The sequence below is a fragment of the Anser cygnoides genome, chromosome 17 (assembly GCF_040182565.1).
Source record: "Anser cygnoides isolate HZ-2024a breed goose chromosome 17, Taihu_goose_T2T_genome, whole genome shotgun sequence".
In the NCBI taxonomy this organism is placed as follows: domain Eukaryota; kingdom Metazoa; phylum Chordata; class Aves; order Anseriformes; family Anatidae; genus Anser; species Anser cygnoides.
This window is the reverse complement of record NC_089889.1, coordinates 14,080,654-14,096,932: the sequence shown is the minus strand read 5'-3', so window position 1 is coordinate 14,096,932 and position 16,279 is coordinate 14,080,654.

Sequence of the window (16,279 nt, the reverse complement as noted above, 5' to 3'; positions counted from 1 at the left end):
TCCCCATCTCCTGTGGGACGGCTGCTTTTTTGGCTGCCTCTACTGCCCTAGCACTAAGAGATTTTCCCCCAGGGGTGCTTCAATTTTGATTTCGAGGCTCCCTGAAGCCACCGAGCACCAGGAGGGTGCGTGCAAGCGGAGCAGGGAGCCCCGCAGTGTGCTCAGTGCGCGCTGGCCGTGCCAAAGATGCTGCACGGACGGACCCAAGGGTGCTGGAAAATGCCAAAACCCAGTGAGAAGAGGCGAGGGAAGGCAGCAAGCGTGTGCGGGGTGTGGGGGGGGAGTCGGATAAAACTGCAGCCGCCTCCAAGTCTCCCAGGCAGCCCTGGGAGAGGCTCCGAAAAGCTTCGCCCAGGCCAAGACCACCTAACGATCCAGCAGTGCGCTGGTCCTCTCGCATGGGGCCGCACCGGTTAACAAGGGGCTGATTATACAGGAGACGTTGGAGCGGGATGATGAAATTTTCCTCCTCCTCCGGAGCCCTCGGGCCTCCTGCCAAACCTCCCAGGCATGAGACAGAGAGCGGATGAGCTAAGATCCTGTGTGATCATCTCTCGTGTCTCGGAGGAGCCCCGACGAAAAAATAATCATCAAAATTGAAAAGCCCCCAAAAAAGCCCTCTTGCTGTGCCCTGCTGGGTTGCTCTGCCTGGCTGCAGCCCCGGCACGGGGTTGAGCCCCAAAACATCACCGGCATCCCCAGAGGTCCCCACAGGCACAATGTGGCTGTCACCCGTCACCCTCGTCCTGCCACTAGGCAGGGGACCCGGGTGTCCCCTGGAACCCTGCTGTCACCACCCCAGAGAGTGCCCGGGATGACACCCAGCCTATTTCCAGCCACACCATGGGAAAATTCATCATCAAACAGCTGCCAAACCCCCCCAAAAGCAGGGACGGGGCAGGGCACAGAGCGGGAGCTCCATCCCTTTGGGATGGGCACCACGCAACAGGGCCAGGTCCCGCAGCGCATGCTGGCACTGTGACAGCTGCAAGGGCCACCATGTGCTGGGGACACCCGGGCGTCCCCATGGCTATCGGCACTGGGTCAGGGTGCGGCCAAGGTCTCGCCACCCCAGCCCCCAGGCTGGACATCCAGGCTCCATCACCGCTGCGGTGGGATGCTCGCCCTGCTTGTCACGTCCATATTCACAGCTGAGCCCCGCCGGGGGTGCAGCAGGTGCCCGGGGGTGTCACCATCCCCTCCCCACGTGCTCGAGGGTCGGGGCTTGGGACCAGGGCTGCGGGGCCGGGAGCTGGGAAGCGCCGCATGCTCGGGGATGAGGTCTCGGCGAGCGAGCGCAGCGGCGAGGAGCTGTGCACATCTGGATTTCTCACGCTTGCGTTCAACGTCCCTCCTCAACCAGATGGCAAAAATAAATAAATACAATAAATCAGAGCCTCCTGACACAAATTGGGAACTCACGCCCGGGCTCTGCGTTTCATGAGTCTCCCTGGAAGACAGTCAAACGCAGGCGAGGACAATGGGTTCACTTCTCCCTGGTGTCGGGTCATTCCCAGTTAAGGATCATTAGCGGTGGGCGGGGATTAACCATTCCTTCCCTGGAAACGTGGCTACCTCTGAAGTGCGGACGGGCTCGTGACAGACCCAAAACTGCAAAAAGCCCCATCCCTCGCCTCCTCCTGGGGCTTTTGGGCTGGGGCCGAAGGCGGCCCCCAGCTCGTGCCATCACACTGGCCAGGACACATCGCCCTGCGCTCCACGGCCGTCCCAGACCCCGGGGAGATGGACGGGCTCGCGCTGACATCAGCCAGCCTCCGATCCCACCCAGCTGGCGTTTGGGGGAAGCTGGCCAGCCCCACGAGCGGGACGCAGGGCCTGCAAGCACCGGGGCGAACCGGCACGGCGGGGCCATCGGGACCTGATTAGCGGTTCCCTTTTGGATATGGGGCTGGAGAAACTATTTTGGACGGGGTAAAAGCCAAGGAGGGGGGGGGTGGGGGGGGTGGGGGAAGCTCCGGGGAGCCAGTTTGCTGTCATGAGAGCAGTGCCTTCACCCCGATAATGGAGCGGTCTGACCATCAGCGAGCAGTCCCTGAGCCGCGAGGCAGTGCTGCCCTGGGGGAGTGCGGTACGTGAGGAGCCGCTCCTGCCCGCGGTGAAGTCAGTGCCGCTGCCTGGGTGTGACTGACTGACCTCAGCCCTTGGCCCCGCGGCGCGCATCATGTGCTAACTCACTCCCCGCATAACCCGGCCGGACGGGTCCACACCGCTGCCCCGGGGCACCAGCCAGACCGGACTTGCTGCAGGTGCGGTCCCAGGGTCCTGCGAGCGGCCGTGGTGCCCGTGCTGCTTCCTCGGGGCACGAGCCACCACCGGCATCCCGAGGCAGGTGACCCCACAGACAGCAAGCCCGGGTACCACTTGGGTATCCCAGTGGAGCAGCCCTCAGTCCCCTACATCCATTGCCCCACGCTGGGGATGGACCCGCTGGAGCACACGGCCACTTCTCCACCCCCGAGGTGCCCCCAAGGGCTGTTTTTTGGGAAACGCCACGCTGGGAGGCTCGCACTGCCCACAGCAGCTCCCCGCCATGCCCGGCCTCTTTATGGGACCCAGACCCCAGGCTGGTCCCCGCGGAGGGGAACATCGCGTCCATGGGGCTGGCCAGCAGCTCTTTCTCACCGTCCCCAGCTGGCCGCTGGCCCGAGCACGGAAAGCACAGAGCTGAGCCCATCTGAAATGCATTCGTCCCCGGGCACTGTTACTGCAATAGCAGATGCTCCTGCGGGCCCCCGACCACATCACAGCGCGGCGGCGCAGGAACCGCACGCTCACATGGGAAGAAACAGCCCTTGCCCCGAACGAGTGGCCCGAACTCCTAATTGAAGACCAACCGTAACAAATAAACAAGACAATGGGCTGGAGGCGAGATGAACGCCGCGTCTTTCGCAGATCCCGGCTCCTCCGTGCCCTGCGGGGGACTTGGCGCGAGCCAGTGGCGCAGCGGGGAGGGCGGGGGCCGGATCCGGACCCCCTGGCGGAGACGCTCACTGTGCAACGCCGCCGGAGCTCACGCTGGCCCAGGAGCCGCGTCCTGGATGACACATCCCCGCAGTCCCCCGAGACCCTCGTTGGCAGCTTTGCTAAGCAAGTGTTTAGTCTTGCCGCGAGCGGGCTTGGACTGGGATCAAGCTGCTGGAGAGGACACTCCTTGCAGCCCCCTGGGGCCAGGGCGCCGGGGGCCCGTCTCCAGCCACCCTCCGTCACCCCCACCCCGTCGAGGACAGGATGCGCTGCCTCGCCGGGCAGCAGCAGCAGTGCCACTATCGGGGCGTGCAGCCCAGAGCGGGTATCTGATGGCTGGGGTTATCTCCGCACGCAAAGAGGACACGGGGAAAGTTCCCCAGCCTCGGGTTCTCTCACCACCAATGGGCGAGCCTCGATAAGGCACTTGGCACCCGAGCCCAATCAGACCCCGATAAGAGGCTGCGCATGCGGATGCCCAAGCAGGAGGTGTTGGAAGGGGAGCGAGCACCCTCTCTCCTTCCATCCCCACCAGCAGTGACCTCGTCTGACATGAATTTATCCCCCCTTGCAGCAGAAGCTGCAGGGCTGAAGCTGGTTGAGGTGCAACTGCTTAATAAAGGTGTTTCAGTTTTAGCCCAAGCCCAGGAGGGGAAAAATCAGGGCTCAACAGGAAGGTCTCACCCAAGGAAAGAGCTCAGTACCTGGGGGACCTGCAGAGTTTGCCAAGGGCAAGCGGGTGGGATCTAAGCCCTGAGCATGCCCCCATAGGAGCGGGCATCACCTGGAGACCCCTCCAGGACGTGGGGACGGTGGGGAAGGACCACAAGCGGGCACACGCTACCGAAGCCCCCGTGCCCGTCCCACCACTGTGACTTGTGGTCCCAGCCCCGGGAGCCAAGGGGGTTGTGACATCTCTGGCTGCGCATCTGCGGGAAGACAAGCCCCCGCGGTCATTTTTCCCACTATTCCACTGTTTCCATTATTCTCCAAAGAGAATAAGTCAGAAAATTAGTGAGGGAGGCGGAGATGCCCGAAGAAAGAGAGAAAATGGAAAGCAGAGATTTCTTTCTATGTTCAGGGGAGGTGGCAGAAGAGAACCATTGTGATTAGGAACAAATGTGCCCTGATCGAGTGTTTCCACCTGCTCTTTGCTCTCCGTGAGCTCTCCGACCCCGGGCAGCGGCAGCACCTCCAGCCCTGTGGCACAGTGGGGAGAGAAGGAGATGCTCCGAGCCAAAACTGGAGGTGCCTGACACTATAGCACCCATGGCACCTATAGCAGCTATAGCAGCTATAGCACCTAGCTCAGCACCTCCACCACATCACACAGACCCAAGCAGGACCCCACCACTGGGACCCCCCCCAGCCCAGGGCCCCAAAGGGCGCTCGGCTGTGTCTCCCTCAACTGTGCTAAGCTCACCGCATGGGTGCCAAGCATCCCCCCGGGCTTTGCCTGCCCCCGGGACACTTTTCAGGGCTTAGCCGACATGTTAACTTCTTGTAACAAAGCGAAATACGTGCCCAGTGCTACCAGATGCGGGTCACGCTCCCTTTTCCCCTGTGGCTGCCTCTTTGAGCCTCATTTCCTACGAAAACAAGGTGTGTGCGCAATCGTGGTGCGTGAGCGTGTGGCTGCCAACCAGAAGCGACTGATGGCCCGAGGCCTCACACGTAGGAAGCTCCTACATGCCTTGCGAAGGCAGGAGCCCCAGCAAGCCCCCCCGGCACTGGGGAAGCTGCGGCGGGGACCAGCCTTTACTAGCCATCCAAGAGTCTCCTCCTCTGCGCCCAGGCTCCCCGCGAGGCACGAAGCTGTCGGGAGCGGCGCGCCTGATTCATCCTGCAGCTCCTAGAGGGATGTCTGCACTTGCGCTGCCTTTCTCCTGGCCCGGCACTTCCCAGGTGGGCGACATCCGTCCCAGCCCCACAGCAGCACAGAGGATGCCCGCGGGGCTCCGGGACAGGCCTTTCCATGGGGGAGCAGTAATTACCCCGCGGTGGCACTGCCAAAACCCTGGGCTCTGCTTTTGGTGCCCTTCGGTGGCCTCTCCCTGTGCCCAGCGCCCTGGTACCGCCGCTCCACGGAGGTCAGGGTAGCTGGGGTGGTGCCCCTCAAGGTCCAGGATTTACCACCTCCTGGGGCAAAGCAATGAGCTCCCTCCTTTACTAACCCTGCCACAATAAATATTAAAGCTTTTGGCCACCCCTGCATATGCAGGAGGAGGGGACCGGCCTGGCTCCCAGTGCCAGCGGGGTAGGGAAGAGCAGTGCAGTCCTGGAACTGATGGGAGCTGCAACCCTGGGAGCATCCTCGCTCACATCCTCGCTCACATCCTCGCATGCTCACACCAGGGCCAAGCCTGGGAGGAAACAAACCCCAGCTGTGCCTCTTTGTAGCTACTGTGACCGGGCTCTTCCCCAAGAAGGGTCGTGGATGAACAGCAAGAGGAACCTGCCCTGTTGCCCTGGGGCAGAAGAAGCCACCAGGCTCCGTGCTGCCTGCAGCACTGTCTGACTGCTGCACGACGCACCAAGAGCAAGGGGAGTTTGTGCAGCTCCTCCGGGGTCTGCACCGGCGCGGGACCACGCACGCCGCTGCTCAGGCATCCTCGCAGCGGTGCCCCCCGCGCGCTCGGGACGGTTTTGTGTCCGGGTGTGTTTATGTCTCTGCACGTCGGTCTGCATCTGTGTTTATGTGCGTGTTTATGTATGTGTGCGTGTGGCTCCGTGTGTGTGGCGGTGTTTCTGGGCGTGTACGGGTGTCTGTTCACATCGGGCTCTCAGCTAACCTCTTAGGAAAGGAAAACAAGGCTGGAAGCCTGGCAGCTGTTCCCTGAGCCCAGCTCCAGCGCCGCTTCCAGACAGACAGCAACCGCAGGGCTGATGACCGAGCACACACGCTTCCCTTCAGGCCTTCTTAATTGCTCCGTCAGATATTCTGAAACAAAGGAAATTAAAGAATATACCGATAGCAATAAATATGTCACAGGAGCAACAAAAGGCAGTCGGCTCCCCGGGTGCCTGGGAAATGTCCCTTTTGGAGAAGGGGCTCGCGCAGCCACCGGCGCAGCGGGCACGGGACCAGGCTTGGCTGGGAGGCAGCGAAGAGCTGGGTGGGCATTGGCAGCACCGCTGACCCCGGGAGAGGGCTGGGAGGGTTCCAGCACAGACGCGGGCCGGCGATGGCCACGCTGGATTTCTCATGGAAACTTGTGTAGGAACTTGCCAGCTCCCAGGATTTTTCCCCTGCCTTTGCCCAGATTGTCTCCAACCATCGCTGATTTCCTCCAGCTGCCTGGACGCGAGCGCGGCGCAGGAGCTCGCGGGGAGGAGAGCTGCCGGCAGTGCAGGAGGGGTACAGGGCTGGTGGCTTCCAGCTGGAGGTGGCCCCTGGGCCACCAGTGGTCAGCGGAACCAGCCGGGCTGGTGACACGGGGGACAGCACGATGCCATGGGTCTGAGCTGGATGGGGGAAAGCAAAATGATGCGGGGTTTGGAGAGGGGCTGAGCGCGAGCTGGCAGCGGACAGGGCTGCGGCTGGCAGGGCACGGGGACAACCTGAACGTGTCACCAAAGCCCTGACCCAGACAGGGAGTGTGAGCACGGCTGGCTCGAGCAAACGCAACCTGCCAGAAGGGATGGAAGAGCCCAGCGATTGCTTAGCCTGGAAAAGGTTGGGCTGGGAGCGCACGGCTGCACGGGCAGCAATCCGCTAGCAGCAGGTGGGACAAGAAAACCCCGGGCTTCTGCAGCAGGAGAGGTTCAGGGGAGGTTTTCCAGGCTGGGGATGCGCCAGGATTTCTGCGTGCGAAAGGAAGAGGCAAGATTGGGATGCAGAGCAGGCTCCATGCTGCTCTCCCCGGCATCTCCAGGCAATGGTCCCTAATTGCCCTGACTTTCTTCCACCTCCCGGCTGGGATTTGCAGCCCTGTTTGCAGGGAGGTGACACGTCCAGCGCGAGGGGTTGAGCTCAGGCAGCGGAACGGGTTTGCTGGGCTAAATCCCTTCTGGAGCCGGAAGGCTTTTTTGGCTTCCTTACAGCGGTGTCCAAGCTATTGTGGGAAAGTACTGAGCACCGCTCACCACTGCCTCCGCTACAGGCGGTGTCACAAGGCTCACAGAGAGGGGCTGGGGAACCAAGTCACTTTGGGCTGAAAAACATCTTTTCATCACCCCAGGGGAGGAAGGAGCCAGCTGGGCAGAAAACGCAGGCAGGGCAGTTCCCTAGAAATATCAACATTTTTCCAAAAAGTAACCTGAGGTACTAACTCTCCCCACCCAGACCCGCTCGGTGCACAGCCCCCCGGCTCACTGCGCTCACCCCCGTTTCACCTCTCCGTGCACAACCCCTGCATTCAGCCCTGCTGGGGGCCGCCGAGCGGCGGTGTCCCCGCGGCACCCCAAGGCGCACCGCTGCCGGAGGGCGAAGGCGCTGCAGCTTCCCTTCCTGGGAGCTGGAGGGGAAGGAAACGCGGTCGCCCGCAGCGCTGCCAGCAGCGGCTCAAGGCTGCCAGCAGCCGCTTCCGCTGCACCGAAGCCGCTGGGGCAGCGTGCGGGTGCCGCGTCCCGGCCCGAAACACCAGCCGGTGCCAAGGGCAGGGAGCAGCCCCAGCACACGGGGACATGTGGATGCCAGATGCCAGCACACCCGTGGGGTCAGCCCGCAGCCCTTGCTGCGCTGTGCTGAGCTGGGAGGTGTCCAGAGCCGCTCACGAGCTCGTGCTGGCACATTTAGCTTCCCCGTCTGGAGCCCAGGGTTTGGGGATGAGCACGAAGCTCAGGGCTGAGCCGCAGGCGGGGAAGGCTGAGGAGCAGGGTGGCAGGGATGTGCAGAGTGACATCCTGCCATTCCCTCTCGACCCTCACCTGCGTTTGTTTATCCCACCTTGGCAAAAATGTGAGGAGGCTGCTCAGCACTGCCCACCCTCGCTGCAGGGACATCGCACGGTGCCCAGGACACGCAGCCCTGTCCTGGCACTGTGCCGAACCAGGAGGAGGAAGGGAAGAGCAGGGCAGCTTCTCCTCTTTGATCCCAGATCAGAGCACACCGGGAAGCAGAGCAGCTTGAGCACACGGGCAAGGAGAAATCCTGCACCCTCCTCCCTTTTTGCAAAGCCGTGCCATGTTTATGTGCAAACATCCAGCTGGGAAGCCCAAGGGCACGGAGCTCCCGATGTGCCAGGGAAAGCGCCACTACCTGCCGCAGGGCTGGACCTGCTCTGCCCATCCCTGAGCGGGTCCCCCGCAGCCTGGTGGTTCCCAAATTCCCCTTCTCTTCCCCAGGTGGATCCCAGAGAAGGAACTTCCCACCTGAGCAGGCTTGCCTTGCCCCCAGCCATGGGGAAGCTGCGCCCTCACTTTGCTCAAGAATTTGCCTTGGAAGGCACCAAGGCTCCCTTGCAGCTCCCGCCTGGCAGAGGGGCAGCTGCCTTGGCTGGCCTCTCCCTTCCCCCGGGTCAGGCCCTTGCAAGGAGCTGTCAGGCTCCCAAAGCACCTAAACTCATTCTGCATCTTATTTTTTGAGCAGAAAACTGAGTTTCTGAGGGACAGGCGATGACCACCAAAAGCACCCGCAGAGACCCCAGTGCTCGGCTGGGTTGCACCGGGTGGTCCCTGCCGCCCCTTCCAGCTGGGCTTTGCAGGGGCTCCCTGTCCCCGGGAGGATTCCCAAGCGCCGCTGCTCGCTCTCTGCTCTGCTGCCCCCAGGCTCAGCCCCCCGGGGAGCCCTGGTGCGGGCAGGACACGCTGAGCGGGGCCGGCCGGGCGCAGGGTGGCCCGGACACACGTCTTGGGGAATGCTGTACGCGCTGCGGGATTTATAGGGATCAGCTCTAATCTCCAGGATCACCAAACACAAAGAAAGCGGCTCTTTGTTTCTCAGAAGGCTGCAGAAGTACTGAAGCCAGCACAATTTCTCATCCCAGTTGCACCAGCAAGTGATGGCTAAACCTTTTTTTTTCTTTTTTTCTTTTTGTTTTCAGATCAAAGGACCGCAGGAATTGCCAGATCAGACCTACAGCCCCTGCAGCCAGGCTCTGCCTCGGGCAGTAACCAACACCAGATGCTCCAGTGGAAGGTGCGAAGCCTCCTCGGTGCATAGACGGAAAATATCTGCCCTTGCACAGCTCCTCGGCACCCTGTACAAGGGCACGGGGGCTTCGCAGGTCCAAAAAAATGGTGTGACCTGGATGGGGATTCACATGAGCTCATTCACAGACTGGTGTTGTCGGGGAAAGGTCCCCTACAGATAATACAGAAACAGAGACGAAAGGTTTCCTTTAGAGCAACTGAGAAGAGTCATCTCTCTCTGCTCTAACTCATCCCAGCAAAGAGCTGAGCTCTCTGCACTGGCCAGAATGGGGCTTTAGGGGTGCTGGCCCTCAGCCAGAGCCCTCCAGCACCTCACACCGGGGTGCAATTTCCAGCAGAAAGGGCTCTGGCACAGCTGCAGTGAGGCACCCTTCTACAGGGGCCTCTCACAGCCTACCTCAGATGCCAAAATCCTTCTACAGGGGCCTCTCCCAGACGCCAAATGCCAGCACAACACACGAGTGAGGTGCAGGTGAAACTGAGATGCAAGGCTCTCCTGGAGTATTCCTGACCAGCAGGGGGAATTCGTAGCAGAGCTACGTGCAGTACCAGAAACTCCAGATAAGCGCCCGGTGACGGCACCTTGAAGAGCCCAGACCTCTGCCACATCAGAGCAGCGTGACCTCGAGAGGGTCATCTCCAGTTTAAATTTAAGTCTCTCCCTCTTCGCAGGGGGAATAAAGGTGCTCAAATCCCGAGGGATCAATGAAATTACTGTCGGAAAGCGGACGAAACGCCGGTTGCAAGTGAAAATCCCGAAGCCTGCCCACAGGCAGTGTGTGCCAGGGCAGAGCCCGGTGCCACCGGCACCTCTCGGCACGAGGCCGTGCCACCGCAGTGCACCCAGCACCAGCGGGGACACCCCGGGTCCCGCAGCGGCCCCGCAGGGCCCCCAGCCCCGCCGGCCCTGGGTTCCAGTTTCAGGCCCGGTGCTCCCGCGGCGATGATCGCAGCACTTGAGTCATGAGCGGCCTCATTGAGCGTTGCTGAGAGCTTCCTTTGTCCGCCGTGGAAGGGTGCCCAGGCTGAAATATCTGACTCGCACATCGAACTCTCTTTCCTAACAGAGCTTCCTACACAGCAGGCTCTGTTGCTGGGCTAGAGGGAATTTTTGTCCCAGGCCTCTTGACGTGGAGGCTTTTCAGACAGAAAACCCTGACTCATGGAGCCGTGACGTTGAATATACTGCTGTGTAAGGCCTGATACTAGACGCTTGGCACCGGCCGGCTCCAAATCCGGCCAAGGAGAATATATGCGTTTTTGAGAACTGAATATATATTTTTTTCTTTTCTGCTTTTAAGCGAAGAGCAGAGGAGGGAAGCCTTAGCAATGCTTTAGTAATGAGGGTCACCCAAACACAGACAATGTCTCCCACTGGATAGCTTAAAAAGCAAAATGAAAAAAAAATAATGGTTTTTCCCTTTTCCTTTGCAGTCAGTAGCCAAATACGCTGATTCTCTTCCGGAGTGAGCAGCTGCCAATTCCAGAGCAGAAAACCTCCCGTGGCCAAGTACCTCAGCGCTCGCGATGCTCTCACGCAGCCTGGGAAAAAGGGAGCAGGCCAGCCAACCAGCGTCGGTGATGGCCCTCCAAAACGCCACCAGCACCGCGCGTCCGCTTGCAGGCTGACGTCTCTCTGAGGGCAGAAGGCGCACGCGGCCGTGTCAGGCCCTCGCTCACGCTCAAACCCTCCCCGCAGAAGCACCGGGCTGACCGCAGGTCAGGTCCCCGAGTCACCCAAAGCTTTCAGGCACACGAAGCGTCCCCAAACTTGATGCAAGCAGCGAGCATCCTCGGACGATCCCTTCTGGCCTTATCCGACGCGTACAGAGACGATCAGACTTTGAGTTTGTTTGTTTGGTTTTATTTTGTTGTTGTTGTTTTTTGGCTATTCCTGCCCCAAAGCCCCAGGTTAAGCTTCTCTGTGCAATACTTTGAAAACAGAAAGTAAATGCTGTCGGGCGGCTGGCCCAATTCTTTCCTTTTTCACCTCAGCATAATTCCACTGCCTCCGCAGGGGAACCAGGTAACAGCCAAACAACCACAAGCCAAAGGAAATACTTGCCACGCTTTGTCTAGCGGCCGCGCTTACCAGTATCTTCCACGCGTCTGAGGTCTGCACTGATTCAGAAGCCCTTCACCATGGAATAACCCCCAACAACGGAACTACCCCCCGACAGTTTCGGGGAAGGTTTCCCTTGTGCCAGCTGCCTCCTGCCCCACCTGCAGCCGGTCTACGAGCAGGGCAGTGCCCAAACCAGGGGTCTCTGCCCTGTCCCACAGGCTCTGCCTCTGCTTAGGGCACGCTGCTAGGAACCACCAAAGCCCTGCCGAGCCCATTTTGTGGCCCAGCAGCAGTGATTAACAGCAGCTAATTGCTGAGCAACATCCAGCCTCATATAAACGGGGGGAGCTGTGGCAGAGGACAGCTGGAGATGTGTGAGCAGAGCTCAGGGAAGGTCTCAGGTGCCTTGACTGGAACAGCAGAGGAAAAAAAAAACAGCCTTTTTATTGCGTGTAGACAGAGTTCCTTCACTGGTTCTTACTGAAACTGCTGCTTTATTAGTGCTGGGGAAGCATCTGGAAACATCCAAGATTAAAACTCTGTAAGGGCAGCTACTGCAAGGGCTTGCGGGATGTGGTTCCTGCCCCCACGGCCAGCACTGTTCAGGAGGGGAAGAGGGGAAGGGGTTTGTTTAATGGAGCTCTGAACGCCCGTCTGGGCAGTCCCTGAGCTGTGTCTTATCCATGGGGACATGCAGCTTCACTATCCTGGTTAGCCTGAACCTGTAAGAAAACCTAGTCACGGACAAAAAGCAACTGTCCCCCTCGCCCTCCCGGCGGCTCCCCGAGCCGTGTGCCACCTGCTCGGGATGACATTCACGGTTCTGAGGCTGGCAAAGGCTTGGGTAGGCTCTAGCCAACTCCACATGCCACTCTGTTTTCTAGAGACATCACTTTCCTGTGTTTTACACAGTCTTACCCTCTGTTGCTGAAAAAAAAAAGCCGTGTGTGTGATTCAAGGTCAATTTACTGCACAAAGGACTTGGTTTCCTGTTATCAAGCCTAGACTTTCATCAGAATAAACATCCCCTCACTGCACGTCCTGTAAAGAAATACAAGCAATACGAACAGAATATATCATGGCATGCCTATGAAAGAAACCAGCGCTTCCCACATGCCCACCCCAGCTCCCTGCTCCCACAGCTAAGCGCTTCCCCAGGTCTTCCCGGGCAGCCCGCAGGGGATTCCTTGTAAATAGCAGCAGCAGCCCCCAAACCTCCCCAAATGATGCTTGATCCCCTCCTTAAACCCAGGTTAAACACAGAGCCGCATCCATCTGCTGAGGGATGGGGCAATGTCCAGGACTGGGGCGTGGGGAGCCACAAGCAAAGGGGGCAGCAGTGCTGTGGCTGCGACCGCCGGGCCAGACGGCCACTGAGACCGCGTTGAACCAGAGGATGTTTGACGGCTGGAGTGTTTTAACTGATATTTTTTCTAGCCCAGAACTGACGAATCTCACTGCAAGATATTTAGGACTTGCCGCGGGAAGGCCGATCGATTCCACGCTAGAACAGTAGGTCATTGATGCTCGGGGAAATGCCGTACGAGCACGTCTGGCACACAGATACCCAGGGCGGTGTTTCCTATGGAAAACTGCGAGGCTTTGGAATTTCAGCCTCCGTGTAAAGGAAGAATAGCCGTGCCAATCTGCCTGAAATTAGCCTTGGAAACTGGCAAGAGAAAATGTGCCAGCTCAGATGCAAATCCCTCTTACTTACCTCGTGATGACAACAAAAGCCAGATGAAATTTTACTCATCCATTAACAAAAAAGACTTTGCCCAGCAACACACGTGGGTGGGATTCCACTGGGGTGACATTATGCTGCTGGCACGGAGATCTTGGCCCCTGAGAATGGCAGCCCTGTGGCATGACAACCCAGGCACTCAGCTACAGCAGCCACGACTCCGTACTTTACCTGCTGACTAAAGAGGAAAAATGCAGAATGTCCAAAAATTGAAGTTCCAGCCGAGATCCTGAGAGGGTAACCTCAAGGAACGGTTCTTTGGGTAAAGGTTTATTATTAGACTTGTCAAAAATACCAGCTGATTTCTAATCGCATTTATAGCAAGGTACGGCCAAGATGTTTCACTGGTATCAATTCAGAAATTCACTGAAGGAAAAAACAATAGCCTAGCTCATGTGGACAGTGTTACGACATGATTTTTGTGTTACCATCGTGAGTAGAGGCCACTCCATGCTCCACTGAAATCAATGTCAAACTCTAACCCTCCTGTTTAAAGTGTGAAAGTATCTTCATTTCTCCTACCCGTGCATTACGTTTCGTTTCTTCTTTCTGCTCTCCTTCCAGAACTGAAAGTCAGATTAGATAATTTCCTAGAGCACACGCTGCAGTGGAAATCCCAAAAGAATCCTCAGGTGTCAGGTAAAAACCGAATGTTGACACCTGTCCATAAGATTAGTGCGCAGTACCAGAGGCTGGGGTTATTTTCTTGTTAAGGACAGTATATTTAAGGATGTGGTTGAGACAATGCTAAACATTTTCCGTTTGACTTCAGTTTGACTTTCAGTTTGAAAGAGAGATATCACTCTTCTTGTTAAACGCTATCCCAGAAACAGGGAACGGTTTTCAGAAGCACCGCCAACCTGTTTGCGGCTTGGCAGGTGTAAGGATATCCATATCACATCTATTAAAAAGCCTGTGGTCACGAGGGACAAGAAAGGGTTCCCCTTCTTCACTGATTTTCTGAAAGCCCTGAGAAACATTCACTTTCCCCTTACAGAAGGTTCCCAATATTCTGTTTTTTAAAACGGCCTGTCATCTTAATTGCTGTTTGTATCTTTGGCAGATCAAAGGGAGGATGTCTGTGATTCTTTGTATTACTCATTGTTATATTAACACAAAGATCACATATTCATTTATTTTGCTTTAAGAGGTAACAGTCTCCTTTCACTGCACGCACGTAATTACTGTAAGTATTCAGGGGACTTGCCAAATGATGCACGGGGGGGAGGAGGAGAATCTTTGAAGAAAATTGTTCAAACGTAATTTAGTTCACTAATTGGCAAGGGACCGTTACTAACGAATTGCTTCTGTTTTATGTCAGTAGTGAATCAGGTTGATGATGTGTAACATACATTAAGTCAGTTAACGAGTGTTAACTAGAAATGTGACTGAAACACAAGAAAAAGGTTTTTTTACCTTTAGCTAGCCAAGCAGAATTGCTAATAAATAAAAGGATATGTGTAAGTGGCTTAGATGATTCCAATCTGCAGTGGAAAGACTTTTCTTAGAATCTGATGGTAACCACAAGCTTGTGGGAAAGAAAAATCAGACGCTTACTGTGGCAATTCATCACAAGTTACTTTATTTCTAACCAAGCCTGAAATGAAAATGACTAAAAGTCATTACCGTAAAATAGCTGATTAGAAGCCAATGTGAACTGAGACAGTGAGTCTCTGGCCATGGCTACAAGACCAGGACACCATCCGGTCAGCTAAGCCGTGGATTTACTCGGCAGCGTCTGGGTGCTCCCTCTTGCTGTGCGGTAACACCAGACAGCCTACCTCGCTCTCGCTGCGGGCCAGGACACCTTGCATTTTCCAGTGTGCATGAAGCAAGCTGGTGGACTAACTTGCTTGAGTTACCATAAACACGGACACGTTTGTCTTTCTCCTCTACGCACAATACAACAATATAACGAGGCTCCGGGGGCAGGCAGGAGTCAGTGGGCTGAAGAAATACAGAACCGCAACCTCCAGCAGCACGAGGGCAAAGCTGTCAGGTCAAGGCAGGTCCCGAGCTGTAGCTGTGCCGTGAAGAACGCAGGCCTCCCGTGGATGTGCAGGCATGAGAGCAAATACCATTACAAAATCTGGGCAGAAGGAAGCTTTCTCGTTTGCTCTGGCATGTGAACAAACTGGCTTATTAGGCCACAGGTGCAAAAGTGAGAAGACAGGACTGAAAGTGAGGATAAAATGGAGAACTCTCATGTTCTGCAAGTTTTGTGAAATAGGAATCAAGCCACAAAACCTGCCAGACACTGCTGCAGGCTCACGGACAGTCAGTGGTCTGTCTGCCTTGGGCCGAGTAAGGACAGCTGTGGTATTAGCATTAGGATTGCAATGCGTAACCCAGCTACCTGGAAGAGGAGGTGAACTGAACATTTAGGGGTGCTCAGCTTCAGTGTGATCTCTACCCAGACAGTTCTGGTGTGGCCTGCAACTCCTTCAGGTGGCCAGCCAAGTACAAGCACAAGAGAGGTGCATCAATCCTCACCTCCTGGTGGGCTTCTACCCAGTCACAGAGAGGTGATAGTTTCAGCAGGCAGGAAGATCCGCGATGTCTGAAGCCAATCTCAAATGCTGCCGCAGCACAAACCATCCCCGCGTTAATGGCAGTGGGGAACCCGGTGTGCCAAGCGATGGCACTGGTGGTCAGCATCCTTCTGTCACATGCCCTGCACACTACGGGTCAGACAGTTGTCAAGCGATCCTCACTCCTTCCCGTGGGGCTGACATACACCACAGAAGAAACACCTTACATCCAAAACCACCGCTGCTCTTCAAGCCCTGTCCTGAAATCTCTTTGTTGCATATCTGTAATGTCAGGGATAATGCTACACTACGAAGTGCCTTATTGTGTTGTATTCTAGTGTCTTTATTTCCCCATCCCTGTAAGATTTAAAATCTTCAATCAACACCATGTTGGGAAGAGGGTGCACTAAATTCCCTTCGGTGTTTCGCATTTCAGTATCTCTTTTGTTATGTGCATAAAGGAATGTAGAGGCTGTTCCATGAACACCTTTTAAAAAACGTTTAAGACCAATTAGGCCATTTTGCTCCACTCCAGTAATAATTTGACAGAGTGTCTGCCAGGCAATCTGCATGCCAGAATACACAGCACCTTTGCTCCAAAGGACACAGAAATTCTTTTATTGCTGTTGCTCTCCTTACCTGTATTTGCCATCATGAGGTACCTTTATAAAAGTTAGGTTTTAAATGTGGTGTATTTCAACACGATTTCTATCACTTAACTAAGCCCCTTGGTACGTGGTAGTTGCTGCTTTAGAAATAAACTGATAATATAGTCATAGCAACACTACTTGCAGAGTCAGAAAAAAAACATTCAGCGGCAGCAGAAAATGCGTATAGATTACTTTATCTTTGTATTCAATA